General features: G+C 47.8%; 1 protein-coding gene across 2 annotated transcripts in view; it reads left to right on the top strand.

The window, feature by feature from the left end:
- SETBP1 (SET binding protein 1) overlaps nucleotides 1-16534 on the top strand; it is a 338312-nt gene that overhangs the window by 140115 nt on the left and 181663 nt on the right. The gene's annotated exons all lie outside the window — the stretch shown is intronic.

Raw genomic sequence — 16534 nt, 5'->3', positions numbered from 1 at the left:
TGCCCAAGGTCTCTTTTCCTTGCAAAGGTGGTGAGGCCCTGAAAAGTCAAGTGGTTTATTTGCCAAGTTTACACAGTCAAGCTGGAGCGAAGCTGTGATTTCCACACCAGTTCCTGTCTGCTTAACAACCTGTGCTCCACACCTGAGAATGAATTAGTTAGAAGTGTAAGCCTTCCCAGAGGTATTTGCATTTGAAAAGAGGGCCTGAGGGCATAAACTGCAAGCTTGTATGAGTCTAAGAATGTAGATTCAGGTCTGCAGTAGATATATGGGGAGGCACTCTGCTCCTGGAGCTTCTTGGAATTCAGTGAGGACCTCTCACAGCCTGTTCTGGTAGCCAGGGGAGCCCACGTGGCTTTCTGATTTAACAAATAATATTGTGAAATATGTGGCCTGGGACAGCAATTTCTTCTGTCGTAACAATACCTTACACTTTTCAGAGCCCATTCACTGACATACTTCGCTTAATCTTCACAACTGCTTTTAAAATTATAAATGTTTATGCACTTTACATGTTTCCAGTTTGGTTTCCACCACCAAACAAACCAGCAAAGTTTCCACAAATACTGAATTATATATCAGCTTTCTATAAGGAGGCCATAGTCAAGTTTCCATTCTTTTCTCCCCTCCCCGCCAACGCCTCCCTACCTATCTTTTGTTTTTAGAAGGCCATAGCTTCTCCTCAGTTTGGTCCTCCTTAGCACACATCTGCTGTGGCCTTTCTGCTGTCCAAGGAAGGATGTTGGGTTGTCAAATCCCGAGGATGGAAGAGTTGAAAGTGCCTTTAGGCCCAACCAGGTCGTGCTCCTTCTGAAGCCACAGGTGTGGAGGCCAGGGGCATTTCCTCCCCACTTCCCTCCACTCCATCCCATCCCACCCCACTCTTTGCTCAGGATTTCTAGTCTCTCCTTTTTCCTGCTTTAGAACAATATTCTGAAGACCCTTGAAAACCGTGGCTTGCCACTCTTTCCTTGTCATAGTTTTTGTTGCTTCTTAATATTAGTCTGGGGTGTTATAAACTAAGACAGATTTGCAATTGGCTGTTTGGCAGATGAGAGAAAGGAAGACAAGGTTTATGAACATACCAAGCCAGATGCAGAGCAGTGTGGGACAGGCCCCACTGTCCTTGATCCTGTCAGCTCCTGCCCAGTTTGGTTTTTGCTGTGATCTGTCTCAGCTTCTCTAGTCACACCCAGCCTATGAGGACCCGGAGTTCTCATTATGTCCCTATTTGAGCCATTGTAGTTATCAGGCCCTGTCACTGACATCCCTATTTTTCTGCAGCTGTATGTAACCATGATTTTCTCACCATTTATTTCCATCTCTTCTTTAAGAATCTTTCCATGTTAATTTTCAGAGTTGTTTGTACTCTCCAGTCTGCACAAAGGATTGCCCGAAGGCACGCTAGGCTCTACTCCACAGGCTAAGAATCTTGTTTGATGTCTTGGAAACCAGCCCTGTTGGTAGGTCACTGTGCAAGTGCCCTGGATATAGGTCCCTTTTCAACCCAGGAAGTCTTTGATATGCACTCCTTCCTTCAACTAATGCTGACTATATAAGGAATGCAGAAGGTGTGATCTGAGTACAGAGCAGGAGTCTTTCCTTCTCACTGGAAAAGAATCAGCCAGGCTCCCTGGAGGAGGGGGCCTTCCTGCCTGCCTGGGAACGCAATTATCTGCTGGTACCTTATCAGCGTTGTGACCATAGCAAGTCCTTTTATTTTAAATTATGTATTAATATGGCATACCATTGACTCAATATAGCACATATTTATTTGATAATGAATGTAGGATAATTGTATGTTCTAGTCCTGCAGAAACTAAGAGCCATGCCTTTTTTATGTGTAATCATCTTACTGAACTGTCTTGCTTGCCTCTGGAGGGTGGGGTGTGGGGAAGGGCCTGGCCTCCACACACTGGCCGATGTGGGTGTTTTGCCCCAACCCAAGGGGTGATGCTTCCATATGCTGCAGGCAGAAAGGGTAGGGCCTCCTGCATTCACAGGACCAGCAGGACAGCTGCCTGGCTTTTCCTGACTCAGGTTTCCAGAGGCATTTCAATATTTCGTGGAAAGAGTTGTAAGTTCTATATTTCCACACCCATCCATATCAATTCCAAGACATGGATGCATGCTAAATGATGTTTTGATTATCTGTCATTTCGGATTATCTGCACTAGAGTCATTGGTATACAAAGAGACACATGCAAACACACTTCTGTCTCTAAGCGTGCCTGGTATCAGCGGAATTGCCCACCGCTCCCTGTCACGGGTCATGTGCACTGCATTTTCATAATTCTCAAGCCTCGCTCCCGCTTTGGCTGGTTTTGTCCTGCTGGCCATGCCTGATGGGTCTCTCCCCTTCTTTCTGTAAGGAAGATGCTCCCCGTCTAGGGTTCTTCAGGGTCCCCTCTGCCAGAAGCACTCATGCCTGGTCCTGCCCTTTGGCTTTCTCAGTCATCCATAAAACATACTTTGTGAACCACGTTTAACACGCACCTGCATTCATTTCAGCATTTTATTATCTGTTTCATATTATCCACCTCGCATTTCAATGTACGGGTCTCTCCCGGCTTATCTGCTCCTTTTGTGTAATAGCATTAGTGCCTGCTGCACTCACTGCAGGCACCGCAGTGTCTTCTCAGTGACGCGAATGGTAGGCTTCAGTGTGGAGTGAAGCAGTTGAAGATTCGACTCTCTCTTTAATCTGATACTCTAGCTCAGCTCTTGCCTTCATAACAGAATGGGAAGGAGTCTAGGCTCCACGAAACAGCTTTTCAAATAGGCATTGGGGACATCAAGAGCCCCTGCTGCAGTTGTGCTAGGTCACCTGGCTGAAGTGAGGTAGCCCTTGGGAGGTGAGGGAGACACATGCTTATAGCAGTTGTATTCCCTTCCGTGCATCCCTTAGTAGTGACTTACTCCAAGACCTCACTACTGCTCCGATAAGTGGGCCCTGGCAGTGGTTCCTCCCTTCTCCCCTGGCCACTGGGTTGTGGGATGGGCTGCATGGGAACGCTCTTCCCAGCCCCATCTAGCAAGTGAACAGATCCACCCCATGAATGACTCATGCTCTAAATCTCATTGTTCGGTTCCCGGGAGAACACACACCCCGGCAGACCCACACATACACCCCTACACCTAATGACATAATGCCTGGAGCTGACTGGTGTTGTGGCATGCAGGAGCCACGCACAGACAGATGTGACGAAGATGAACTGATCCCATTTTTAAGAGAATGAAATAAGCTCTTTAAAACTAATAATCAGGCTCTCTCTCAGGCTGATACACACAGCTGTCGGTTTGAAGGATGAGACCTTGATGTGACTTCTCAGCAATGAATGGTTTTCTTAATATCTGGAAAAAAAAAAAAAAAGCCAGCCTTCTCCTTGCTTCTTTCCAAAGAATTAAGTATTACAGAGTAGACAGATGAGAGACCTGGGAAGGACCTCTCCTGGGGAGCCTGCAATTCTCACCAGGCAGCGTCTTAAACAGTTTAGGCATGTGAATGAAGCACAGCAATTGTGTTCCCTGATGTGGGAATCCAGGGTGAGGGGAGCCACCAGGGAGGTAGCAGGCGTCAGCTTAAACAGAAAGTTTAATCCTTTCTCTCTGTTTCCCATACCCAGAAGGGATGGGCAGGCTGGTGTGCAGATACAGAAGGAAGGGGGCTGATTCAAGACGCCAAGCAAAACCCGGGGCTGCTGCTGTGGGACTGCTTATCAGCCCCACTGGCTTCTGAGTGTCTACCTGGCTCCCAGTTACTGTTACAGGTGATACAGAGACCCGTGGGAGGTGGCCATGCCCTTGTGGATCTTCCATTCCCTTGGGAGCCCAGGGTTATGTAAAATGAGTTGTCATCGCTGGAGATAACACCCAGAGTGAGGCACCGTGTGGTAGGATGGGATGCAGACTGTTGAAGTCTGTAACAAGGGGCAGAGGACCGAAGTGGAGCACCTGAATAAGTGAGGACCTGAGATGAAAGGCAGGTGCGATAAGCATTCCTTCCCACCGCGTCGTCTCTGGATACCTGTGTGTAGTAAGTGCTCTGTAAACATTAAGTGAGTGAATAGAGGGATGAATGAGGGAGGGGCACAGGCTCCACATTTGTTAGATATCCAGGAATGACATGTAGGGTTGTGCCTCCTTAGCAAGAGGAGGTCAAGAACAATTATGACAATGTGATTTCCCCCCCTTTTTACTGCTCATTAAGAACCAGGGGCACAACATGTGCCTTTTGATAGCAGCAGGAGCAAGAGACCATGAGAAGATCTCTCTGTCCATTTGGGGCAAATTGCCTTCTTGATACATATTGCTCTCTATTTTATTGTGTTTATGTATTTAGTACATATTTGTTTTTCTTCAGAGAAAGGGACTTATGCTGGTAGTGGCTTTCTTTCCATGAGTTTTCATGGCTTAAGGACACAGCACTCCGACATGTACACTCCTATCTGTAGGGCTTTTCACCTCTGTTGTCCCATTACTCCACATGACAAGGTCCACATGGCAGATACATAATTTCCATTTTTACAGATGCAGATCCTGTCTCAGAGACATGAACTGACCTTTCCCAAGTTTTCACAGCCATTGAGCAGCAAGTCTTTTGGCTCAAATCGCAGTGCGTTAGTGCTCCCCAGGACCACGACCACCCTTGCTAGACCCCTAGCGACAGAGAACACCATGCTTGATAGCACTCTTCTTTTCCAAATGAACTCTGTTAAACCAACCATGGCCCACTTTTAACTCTTCATGCAGTGGGTTAATGGAATTGATTGATGTTAGCTCTTCTCAGATCTGGGCTTTTTTCTGGTACCCCAGGACTCATCCATATTGTAAGGACATTTCCATCTTAAAATATACTTCTTTGTTTTGGACCAGGTTGCTCCAGCTGGAATAAAGGAATTGTCTTGGCTTTCCTGGACAATGTCCAGGCATCTGGAGTAGTGAGAGAGGTGGGAATGAAGAAATAACACAACTCTCACATGCCCAGTTCCCAGATCTGCCAAGGGTTTTGTAAAATTGTAAATAGTATTTTAAAACAAAATGCATCTAGTTCAGTGATACTCCGTCCTGGAAGTACATTTCGAATCACTTGGAGAGCTTTATAAAATACCAGTTCTGGGACCTTATCATGCCCGGGGACTCAATTTCAGTTGATCTAGTCTAGGCCCTGAGCATGGAACACTTTTAAACACTGTGCAGGTGACTTTAACTTGTAGCCAGGGTTTAGAACTTCTGATTTACTCCATCCTTTATATAAAAATAAGGAAACTAATACCTAGAGAGCTTACGTTTATTGTCCTTTGTTAGCTATCGCTACATAAAAATTACCCCCAAAACTCAGTAGCTTCAAATAATAAACATTTACTACCTCTTAGACTTTCTGTGGGTTAAGACTCCAGGAACACCGTAGCTGCATTGTTCTGGCTCATGGTCTCATGAGTTTTCAGTCAAAAAAGATGTCAGCCATGGCGTATTCATCTGATGGCTTGATGGGTCTGTTGGTTTCCCGCCCACACCTAGCACTGGCTCTTGGCGGGAGGCCTCAGTTCTTCAGCATGTGGGACCTCTCCGTGAGCTGCTTGAGTGTCCTCACAACATGGCAGCTAGCTCTTCTTAGAGACAGTGATCCAAGGAGGAATCCTCAACACCTTTTATGACCTAGCCTTGGAAATCACACACCCCACTTCTGCCACAATCTGTTCTTTAGAAATGAGCCACTAAAGCTAACCCATACTGGGAGTAAGCTCCACCTTTTGAAAGGAACAGTATCAAAGAATCTGTGGACATATTTTAAGATCACCATGGCCAAAGTCATGTAACAACATTTAGTGCCAGAGCTACAAGTCTCTTGACTGCAAGTTCAGTGCCCCATCAACTAGTCTCATAATTAATTGATTGACTCTAAGTAAGGAAATCCCCATACAATATTTAAGATTCCATCAATTACCTCCTTCCAATGATCAGGCTGATTTTTTTCAAACATCAGCATCCAGAGATCAGACCTGTGACTGTCCCACCCCTCCAGTGATTCACTCCGACTTTCTGCCTCTTTTCACCCATTAGAGTCCTCTGAAGGATCGGATTACCTTGCCAGTGGAAATATATGAGCTCCCTGTGTGATATACCATAACTGCAACAGCACATCATATAATTTTCCCCGAAGGCTTGTTGCAGCCTATGTCGAGTCATTTGTATTTATGACAGTTTGGGCGTGATTTAGTGCGACCTCACTTTGATAAAAGCCATTTAAAGCTCATAAATATGGGTGACATGCTGCCTCCCTGGCTGAGGTTTCTGAGGAGAGACTGAGATTTGCTTTGCCATTCAGCTTGCATTGTTCAGGAAGAAGTAGAGGAAAGAAAAGGGCAAGGAAGTGGAGAAGATGAAAGGAAAGAGTGAGGGGCAAGCTGGACAGGACAGAGGGAGAGATGGAGCCATGCATTTGCCACTGGGACTACAGGAATTAGGCTCCTTGCGCTGCGAAGTGCTCATCTCTGGCCGTCCTGGGAGGGCTGGGATGTGTGAAGGGCACCGGCTCAGAGGGAGGGCCTGATGAAGCACACAGGAGTGAATAGGTCAACAGACTTTATGAGCCATTTACTTCCTCTTTTAAAAGCATTGTTAAATCACAACCAAATTACAGTAAATTGTCGATTTTTATTGAAACAGGAAAGCCCTCTAGCTTCACTCCTCACAACACCACTCTCTGGGGACAGCTTTACTATGGGCGGAGCAGGTGACTACCCTGGTCATAGGCTCTGAAGGTCACCAACCAGCCTGGGGCCCTCCCCATACACTATCTCACAAGGACCCTTAGTATCTGAAATCCCATCATTTAAGAACCAACTTTTTGGGGTTGGGAGGCCAGCACAGTCTATAAATTCCTGAAAGGAAATCGTCTTCAGCTTACCAATAGACACATGGATTGTAAGGGTCAGGCTCCCCTATCCTGGGGATGCCTCCTAGGTGGCAGAGATGGGAAGTGTGAGAAAAGAAGCTAAAAGGAGAAACCACAAAGTAAGCATTTCTCCAGTTCTGTGAGTGGGCTTTGCTCTGAGGGCCCTGCTTATTTATCTCCCTCTTTTCCCATTTGAATCAAGTAGACGCAGATCTCACATGTGGATTCCCATTGGCTGTTGAGTCAGGTCCAGTTAAAGATGCTGAAGTTGTCAGCCCTTGAGCTGGTGGGGACCCTGGAGACCTAGGGCAGCCCCTTCATTCTGCACTGGAGGAGACCAGGGTCTTTCAACTGGTCAGCCAGAGAGACAAACAGCCAGTCACTCAGCCCAGAGGTATTTCCACACCATGGAAGCCACCGGGGAGCTCAGCCTTCTTTAGCTGGTTTTACTTTTATTCAGAAGCAGTATCTGTGTGTCAGGAATTTGGGAAGGAGAGAGGTGGGAGGGCAGCTCCCTAGGCAGTCACATGATATGAGAAATGGAAGGGGCTTCTCACAACATCTTGTCCAGAGGTCTTGAGCTGGGCACCTGGGGCCACATTCATTCCACAGACATCTTTTTTTTGACCCATTCATTTTTTACAAAAATTTGCCACCATTTGAAAATAAGGAGATTTCTCATATGCACCTACAAATACAACCACATTCACCACACCTGAGTTAGAGTTTTGGCTTCTGGAAGCAAGACATTTTTGGATTCCGGAGTGGAATCGGGCTGGCTTTGGTCCTTCAGTTCATCATAACTACCCAGGTGACCCACTGCACTCACATTGTTGATTGAATTTTCAGCCTCTCTCATTTTCTAGATGGGACCACTGAGTCTTAAAGGGTGAAATGACTCATTCAAAGAGGCACAGTGAGGGTAGCAGCAGAGCAGGGGCCAAAGCACAGTTCTCCTGACACTCATTTTTCAAGATCCTTCTGGAAAACCCTGCCCTGCAGACCAACCACAGTCCTCAGTGCCACACTCTTCTGGGCCTTGTGCCTCTCCTAGGTGGTTCTCCATGGGTCGCTATCTCTCCAACCAGAGTGCACTCCCTTCAAGGACCAGCAAGTGGAGGCAGTGGATGGGGCAGCTTCGTGGGAACAGGAAGGAAGGTTCAGCTTATATCCCTCATGGTGCCTCATGTGAGACTGACGCACAGTAGGACTTGCGAAATGAGCACCGATTGTCACATTGGAGAGGCTCCGTGCATCCGCAGTGACTATGACTCATAAATGCAGGAACAGTTCACCTTCACTAGCACCTTTATCAGCGTCGCCACAGCAGACAGGGAGAGGATGTCTTCTCCCAACTAAGTCTCCATTTCAGCCCTGCTGCCTCTTAAGTTCACAAACTCTTTTTGTCTTTGATCTAGATTCTTATTGATTCTGTTTCCAAAGGTTCAGTTTTCACTCATCATTTTTTTTGCATGTGTGTGCCTTGGGGGGTGGGGTGTCTATTTTTTGACTTATAATACACTTATTTGCAATAAGGGAATGTTTTCACTCGAATAACTGAATTGTTAAAGCTTTTTGATGTAGTACAGAAAGAGGGCATCCATGGTATGAGCAGCTGTATGATGTGCTGAATAGTTTGTCTAAGTTCTGTCAGGAATATCAGCCTCCCCCAAATATAACCCCTCCCTTGCTTTGCTGGGTCTGTCTTCCTCTAGTCTCTTCTCTCTCTCTCTCTCTCCTTCTCACACACACACACTAAAAACTAGTAAGCCACTGCTGCATTGCTCTGACTTCAGTTAGGCAGAGACATTTCCTGTGTCTTTCTTTCTTATTCAGGGGTCTGTACTTCTGGAGGCGAGGGGTGGAGGTGCATGGAAACCGAGTCCGCGTGGGAGAGAATAAGCTGGGCAGACTTTGGCAGCTTCCTCCAGTGCGCACAGTTAACAAGGCCAGAACTGGGACTTGAGGCCAGGGAGACCTGCTCCAAGGCCCTCCAGTCATCATTCCACAAGGGGAGAGAAAGCCTGGGCTTCATCCTGCAGGTTCTTAGTGTCCAGACGCAGGGACAGATGAAAACATGACTCAGTTGTCCAACTCAATGAAGCAGTGTATGCTGAGTGTCTCCATAAGGATGCTCAGTGAGTGACATTGCAGCGTCCAGAGGAGGATGCTGCTGGAGGGTCTCGGTGGCTGGGGAGAAGGCCTTGAAATGAATCGGGCTGCTAAGGTTTGGTCTTCTGAGGGAGAGTTTCTTCTGAATGGTAAAAAGGTGCTATACCTGACCATCCTCTATACAATAGGGCAATTGCCAGAGAGGTCAGTTATAATGACACAGTTCCCATGTTTGTTAAACAGAAGAGGTTTGCTTGAGTGTGGTCATTGCACTGGATGGTGTGGCTCTAACTGTGTTAGTTTTCCCACCCACAGAGAAATCCCTCCTACACTGTGGTTCCTCAGAGGATGGGACCTCTCCAGGAGTCTCATGCAGCCACTTACTATCTTTTTACCCCTTATTTCCCTTGGCCCCTTCAGAGATGCCTGATTGCAGTCATTTAAACACATGGAGCTTTCTAGGGAACAGGAGGCTTCACACTTCATCTCATTAACCTACATGGGTACCTGTGAGCTGAATTCCCACCCAAGGCACCCACATGTTCTGCTTGATGTTCTTCAGCAGCCAGTCTTTGGTCTCTGGGTGATTAACTTCCCTGTTGTGCTCTGAATGTTGGGGAGGAAGACTGCAGCTGGGAGTCTCCAGGGCCATAGGCCCCCATAGGGATGGCCCATTTCCACACACCCAGTGCTGCCAGGGGCATGGCGCGCTCTGCCCCACCGCTCATGGGAGCTGGCTCATTGCTCCCTCTAAGGCTCATTCCATGCAAGGCCAGCCCCCCAAACGCTGCTTTCTCATTTATCTGTATTCACCAGGGAGCCCAGTTCTAATTAATTACCATCTACACTCTGCACTCAAGAGGGAGACCTGCTTTGGGGAGAGTGGGGGGAATAGATGTAGGAATTCAGTCAAGATCTTCAGGTTGCAAAGCCTGGTGTTGGCAGCCACACTGCTTCCCAGGGTAAATGAGAAGAGAGCATCCAGCTTTGTGCAAAGCTGCCTATGAATTTGACTTTCCTTGAGTCCCAGTGCCTAGCAGAGGGGACACATGGAAGAGCCTAAGAGCAAGACCCTCCACCTGGACATAGAGCTTTTCAGGTTCAGGATTTACATATACGCATTTTTGCCTGTTGTCCTGGGAGGGCCTAACCCTTAATCTACTGCAGTCTCATTTGAAATGACTAGGGGAGTGAGCACAGTAGTTCTTAACCCTGGCTTCACTTCCCAACCACCTGTGGAATTTTTAAAAATTTAGATGTCCAGTGTTGTTGCTTTACTTTTTAAAAAACGTAATGCTCCCTTTGCATCTTTTAAAAAAATTGAGATGTAATTCACATACTATAAAATTCACCCTTTTACAATATACAATTTAATGGTTTTTAATGTATTACAGAGTTGTCAATCATCATCACCATCTAATTCCAGAACATTCTCATCACCTCATAAAGAAACTGGTACCCATTAGCTGTCAGTCTGTTTTCCTTCTCCTGTACCCCACTCCCCATCCCCATCCCCACCCCCACCTCAGCAGTAGGACACCTCTAATCTACTTTCTGCCTCTATGGATTTGCCTATTCTGGACCTTTCCTATAAATGGAGTCATACAATATACCTCCCATTCTGAACCTTGTGAATTGAAATAGCTGAGCCTTAAATATTTTTTTAAAAAGTCTCGGGTGATTAGGCACAGCCAGGGTTTGAGCCTCCTGGACAAGAAATGGTGAGGTGCCCTGCCCAAGGGTGCCCATGGCTTCAGCGCACAGTGAGTGCTTAGGAATTGTTTGCTGAATGACCAAGTCTACACTCTAGAGAAATCTCTCACAGCCTAATATGATTGAGATGTCTGCCCTCAAAGATATTGATTAGTCCTAACTTTTCCAACTAGCTGTTTCATCAATACTATATGGAAATCTCAGCCAAAATCCACTGTAGTCTCTGTTTCCCCAAATCAATAAATTGAATGGGTCTCAGTGGCTGTTACCATTTCTCCAACTTGTATAGAACTCTTCCACATGGGGCTGTGCTGGGAGCTCATGAGAATGATGTAATGACAAGGGTAGTCCTAGTCTCTCAAAGGAACTTAACTGAAATGGCCATACTGAGGTCTCATAAATGCGTCAGAACCAAAACTAGACTAACATTAGAAAGAGGAGATGAAACAGCCTATAACAGCTGTGCGAGTTGGGGGCACTGTTGGGCGGCAGGTTACGAACAAGTATAAAGCTATGGTGATTAGAATACACAGGATAGGGCCTCAGTCTTTGTGATGTCTATGGGATCTGTTCAGTAGTCCAAGTCCTGCTTCCCCATTTCTCAGGCCTCCTGTTTTCCAGAGGTGCCAGCCCCAGGCAGAGGACACTCGGGCCACACCCATTTTCCTAGCACCTCACACGGTTCTGCCATGGTGCCTGCATGGTCATCTATCACAGTAACATCTCCATGCCTTCCAGATGAGAGCACTGAGCTAGGGAATCCAAGGAAATCTCTCATGGGTATCTGCAGAGAAAGAACTCTTAGGAAGTACACAGGCATCGCTGAATGTCTAGATTGGCCTGCAGTTGTGTGAGGTAGTGAGAATGGTTTGATGCAAACCCATCTCCAGTGCTGGGAACACAGAGCAGAGCCCTCATGTCTTGCTCTGTCCAACAAATCCTTTTGGAGTGCCTGTGTTGTGCCAGGCCCTGTTGGGATAGAGCAGTGAATAAAACATGGCAAGTTCCTGCATATTCGGAATTTCCACTGAAGTAGGGTGGGACAGAGGGAGGGAGAAGGGACACAGACAGTGAGTGAGTTAGCAGGCAGGTGATAACATGTCAGGTAGCGATAAGTGTACAAAGAAAGATAAAACAAGTCCAGAAGGTGGAGAGGGATGGAGGAGAGGAAGAAGTGCGGAGCTGGAGAGACTAGTCTGGTACACAGCAGGACATGCATGCAGTCGGAGAGAGAGCAGGAAGCCTCCCAGGAGGGAGAATTCCAGGCAAAGAGAGCAGCAAGTGCAAAAAGCCTTAGTCCCCAACCCTGGCTCAACGTAATAATTGCCCTGGAAACTCTGAAAAACTCTCTAGAGGTGGACCTCACCCAGGATAGTTTAAATTAAAATCTCTGGGGAGAGAGAGGGAGGGGGAGGGGCGGGGAGGGAGAGAAAGACTCACCAGGTGATTCTATTGTACAGGTAACTAGGATTGCAAAACACGAGGGCACTGTGGCTGAGCTGAGTGAGCCAGTGGTCCGGGGTGGGAGGATAAGCCTGGAGAGCTAGGCGGAGTTCCGTCAGGCTGTGGGGTGCCTTGAAGGCCATGGTAAGGGTTGCAGATGCTATTAGAAATGGTGGAAAGCCACCAGAGTGTTGGAGCAGGGATGCAGTGAGCATCACAGTTGCTCCATGGCAGAGCAGCACACGTGGTCGGCGCCCTCTCCATGGAAGTATGAACAAAAGCTGGGAGGTAGCAAGCAGAGAAGCTGTCTTTGCTCGTAGAGACTGTACATGTGGTTAATCCATGTTTGTTTGTCCAGAATAGACATGTTTACACACAGTGTGAGCTAGAAATCTCAAAACTAGAAGGCCTCTGAACTCACCACACTCTACTTCTTCCCCTGGTGTTTAAGATGAAAAAGATAAATGCATCTCTAGGTGCAGGAGCAGGGAGGGCCTCCAACTGTCTCCTTTCTTCCTGAAGAGGTGTTTTAGAAAATGCAAACACAATGAAGTAGATGCGGAGAGTTGCAGGTTACATTTCTGACAGTGCGTGATCTCTGCTGTTCAAGCACTGTCATTAGGAAGCCTTCTGATTACCCTGGCAGCTCTGGTTTCTAGCTCCCCGAGGACAGAAGGAAGCACGAAGAGAATTACATTTCTCCAAGGATGGGGCCAAAGGTCATCCTGTGCACTGGACAGCTGGCTCTGGTCATATTGAAGTGCCTTGGCCTCGAGTGTTACTAACAGAATGGCTGATGGCCCTGTTGTCACTTTCTTTATGCTCACTATTGCTTACAAATTAAGCTGAAATAGTGGATTCCCAAAAATTAGGGAAGGAAATCTCCACTAGCTCTCCCAGCTCTCTTGCATTCATTGTAAGTCTCTGGTACTGCAGTGTTGAAAGGCCACCTGGAGGCGACACACTAGGTCCTGTGTGCCACAGCACCTCGTTCTGTTGCTGGGAGGAGATTGGCCCAAGTGCTTTTGTTCGCAACATATTAGTAAAATATTTCTGGGTATTTTAAGTAGAGCACTGACCATGCAACACCAGTGCCAAAAAGATAGACAGCCCCGTGTCCTCACTCCTCAGCCACCATTCTGTTCTCAGATACCGTGATTCAATAAAAATGGCACTGGAGTGAGAGTCAGAGGCTTGGGGCTGAAGCCTAGGCCAGTTACCAATTAGCATTGTAGTGCTGAGCAGGTGATTGACCTTTTCGAGCTTCAATTCACCAGTCTGTAAGAGATCATTCAACATGAATATGCCCTGATGTTTCTCCCAGCAGTACGAGTCTGGGATGGTTTGCCCACTGGGCAAGGGACTGGAGTGCGAGTGAGCAGAGAGGTGAGGTGTGTGCGCAGTGGGGAGGGCCATGTGGAGGAGCACACAGGCTGCAGGATCAGAACGAGAGGAGTTGGGAGAGGAGTTCAGCTCTCAACTCAGCTCCTTTCTGACCATGTGGCCTTGGGCAAATGACTTAACCGCACTGAACCTCAGATTGTTTATCTTCAAAATGAGATTGCTGATGCCTACTCAGAAACTTTGTGCTGAGAAATAAATGAGATTTGTATGTAGCACCCAGTACATGTGAGGACCTATTAAATAAAGCTATTACCATCGGTTACCCACTCCATACTGGGTAATTATTTATGCCTTTGGAGTATTCAGTTATCTTCCAACATGATGTAGAACTCAGCAAGAGAAAGGTTAGTTCTCTTAGCATCGGGTTTTATTGTAAATGTTTCTCAATTGCCCCCAAATCTTCCCACTTAGCTCTCACCTCCCAGACTTGATCATTCTTGGTGTGAAGGACCCTGCATTCCCCATTGGATCTGGGGTTTTCCTTCATCCCCTAAATCAGTGTGGTGCCCGGGCTCCACCTATGCTGCATGGTACAATGCATTGAAAACTGTAGCATTAACTCACGACATAGCATGGAATTTGCATCCCAGCCACCCATTGGGATTGAAGAAATGCAAGCAACTCCCAGAGGACTCTTTTCCTTTTGGGTAGGTTAGAATCTGCCCTAAATCAAGGGGGCCAGCCCCACCCGGTGTTGCCAAGCACCCAGGGTATGTGTATATATCATTAATTAGGCCCAGGTGTTTTCTCATATCAGAGATCAGAGTGAGGCACCCCCAACTTCTTTGCTCTAGGAAATGTTTTTGTAAAGAAGCAGCTCCTGGCTCATTTCCCCCACTTGTGCCACCCCCATACCCTCTGATCTTTTCCTCTCTGCAGCGCCTTGAGAAGGGTGCAGAAGTTCCGGTAGAAATGGAGCACCTCTAGGCACCCTCTGGACCATGTCAAAATGAAATCACAGGACACACTCATGCAAAACTCTTGATTTCTTTAATTCACCCTTCAGCAGACACTTGTTAAAGGTCTACTATATCCTAGGACTGTGCTTGATCCTGGAGACAGATGTCAAGTCACAAAGGTCCAGCTCTGCCCTCGAGGATCCCCCAGTGTCCACCTCAAAGGCTCAGGACCTGTTCAATCCCAGAGCAGGTGGGGAGGGGTGTCCTAAAGTTCACTGCATAACAGCTGCCCTTAGGGGCTTTGGTCTGGATGATGAAACAGGGTTCATACACTAATCATCATCATCGTCTTCTTTATTGTCGTCGTCATCGTTGCAGTCATTGTTGTCATTGTCATGTTCCAAAGTCAAAGGAATTATTTACTCTGTCAACTCTGTCAACTCAGGAGCCATCAGAATGACTGTCAAATGGGTAGTACAGATGGCACATGGTGGGGCAGCTCAGAGAACGGAGGTCCAGGAAAGCTTCTTGTGAGTTGAGGCTTTGTTTGGATCTTAATAACCCAAATGGCCAGAGAGAAGTGGGACATCAAGCTTTACTCAGACAGAACCTGTGAAGAGAGGGAGAGATCTGGACTGGGATTTCACTGTTTTTAGAGAGATGGAGATTGGGAAGTTACCGGAGCCAGTGCGCAGGAAGGAACAGGTAAACTCTTAAAGGCCTAGAACACCTTGACTCCCTAGCTCTTCTGGCTCTGCAACCTTAGTGTTCTCCCTCCTCTCAGTGGCAGCCACATGGTCTTCCCAGCTCTGCATCACTCGGGGCAACTTGCTTTATCCCGTCCTCTCTCTGGGCCTCTTCCTGCTTCTCTCTCTTTCCCTCACTTCACACTCACACAAATGCCTGCCAGACATATAACATGCGTTCTTTTTCTGGATCTCTGTGTCCTCCTATAAAATGAGGGTATTTAGGAATTCTTCATGAATCTAACACTGAATGAGCCCTGCTTGCCCTCAGTGTACCCAGATTTCACCTGCTCCCCTAAGTCTCCAGGCTGGGAACGTCCGCCTCCAGAGGGAGCACCTGGGCCCCAGACCTCTCTCAGGGACTCCCCAAGGCTGCCGAGCCTCAGGCAGGTGAGGCTGCACTGCTGGTTCTGGGCTCCGCCCAGGGAGCCCACACTCCGTTGGCCCTCCATGGGCCGCCTGTCCCATGCCCTGGGCTCACGGCCTTCCATGCCCTCCCAGGTGCAGGCGGCTCTGGGAAGCGGGCAGGGGCCATGGCTTTGATCACACACACAATAACCTCAGCGCCAAGGCATCCATGCTAATCACTTTTGATTACAAATGGATTAAATGGGACAGCAGCTGCACAGGGCCGCTTTGATTCAGGCCGGCTCAATAATGAGATGCATGGGCACAGGCTGGGAGGCTGCCGTCAGCCCTGCCCAGCCCCCAGCCCACCTCTTTCGGGAGCACCTTCAGGCAGGAGGCTCTGCTCTGAGACAGAAGGGAAACCGAGGCAACCCGCGCAGGCCCTGCATTCAGCCAGCCTCAGAGGCACCCTCGGCCCCACTCAGGATATCCCCCGGCCACCCAGCATGCCTGCCCTTTGCCAGTGGCTCAGCCGTGTTCTTCCCAGAGCTGCAGGGCATGCCGCCTGCTCCCTGGATAGCCTCAGGAGGGAAGGTGTGGGGCCAAGGGTTAAACAGCAGCTGCTCTGCCGAGATGAGTCCCGAGCTTAATTCAGGAGCAGCCAGACCCACAAAGGGACCCCCCTCCCGTAGCCATGCCCGGTATCTGTTCATTTGGCTTATCAGAGATAGAAGAAATAATGTCCTCAGTATAACCTTACATGTATAACAACTATGAAAGGTACTCATGACTCCCTCCATTTTGTTTTCCCACAAATTCTGCAAGCTGGCCAGGATTTTTGGACCTGTTTCAGAAATGAGCGAGTGAAATTCAGACAGGTAAAAAGGCTTTTCCCTGAGCCTTTGTGTAGCCTCTCTGAATCTTTGGAGACCAGCCCAGGCTCTGTCATTTTGCCGTGTAATCGTCTACCC

Source organism: Miniopterus schreibersii (assembly GCF_964146895.1).
Source record: "Miniopterus schreibersii genome assembly, chromosome: 10".
In the NCBI taxonomy this organism is placed as follows: Eukaryota; Metazoa; Chordata; class Mammalia; order Chiroptera; family Miniopteridae; genus Miniopterus; species Miniopterus schreibersii.
Note: the sequence above shows the minus strand (reverse complement) of the source record. Positions and strands in the feature narration are given on the sequence as shown.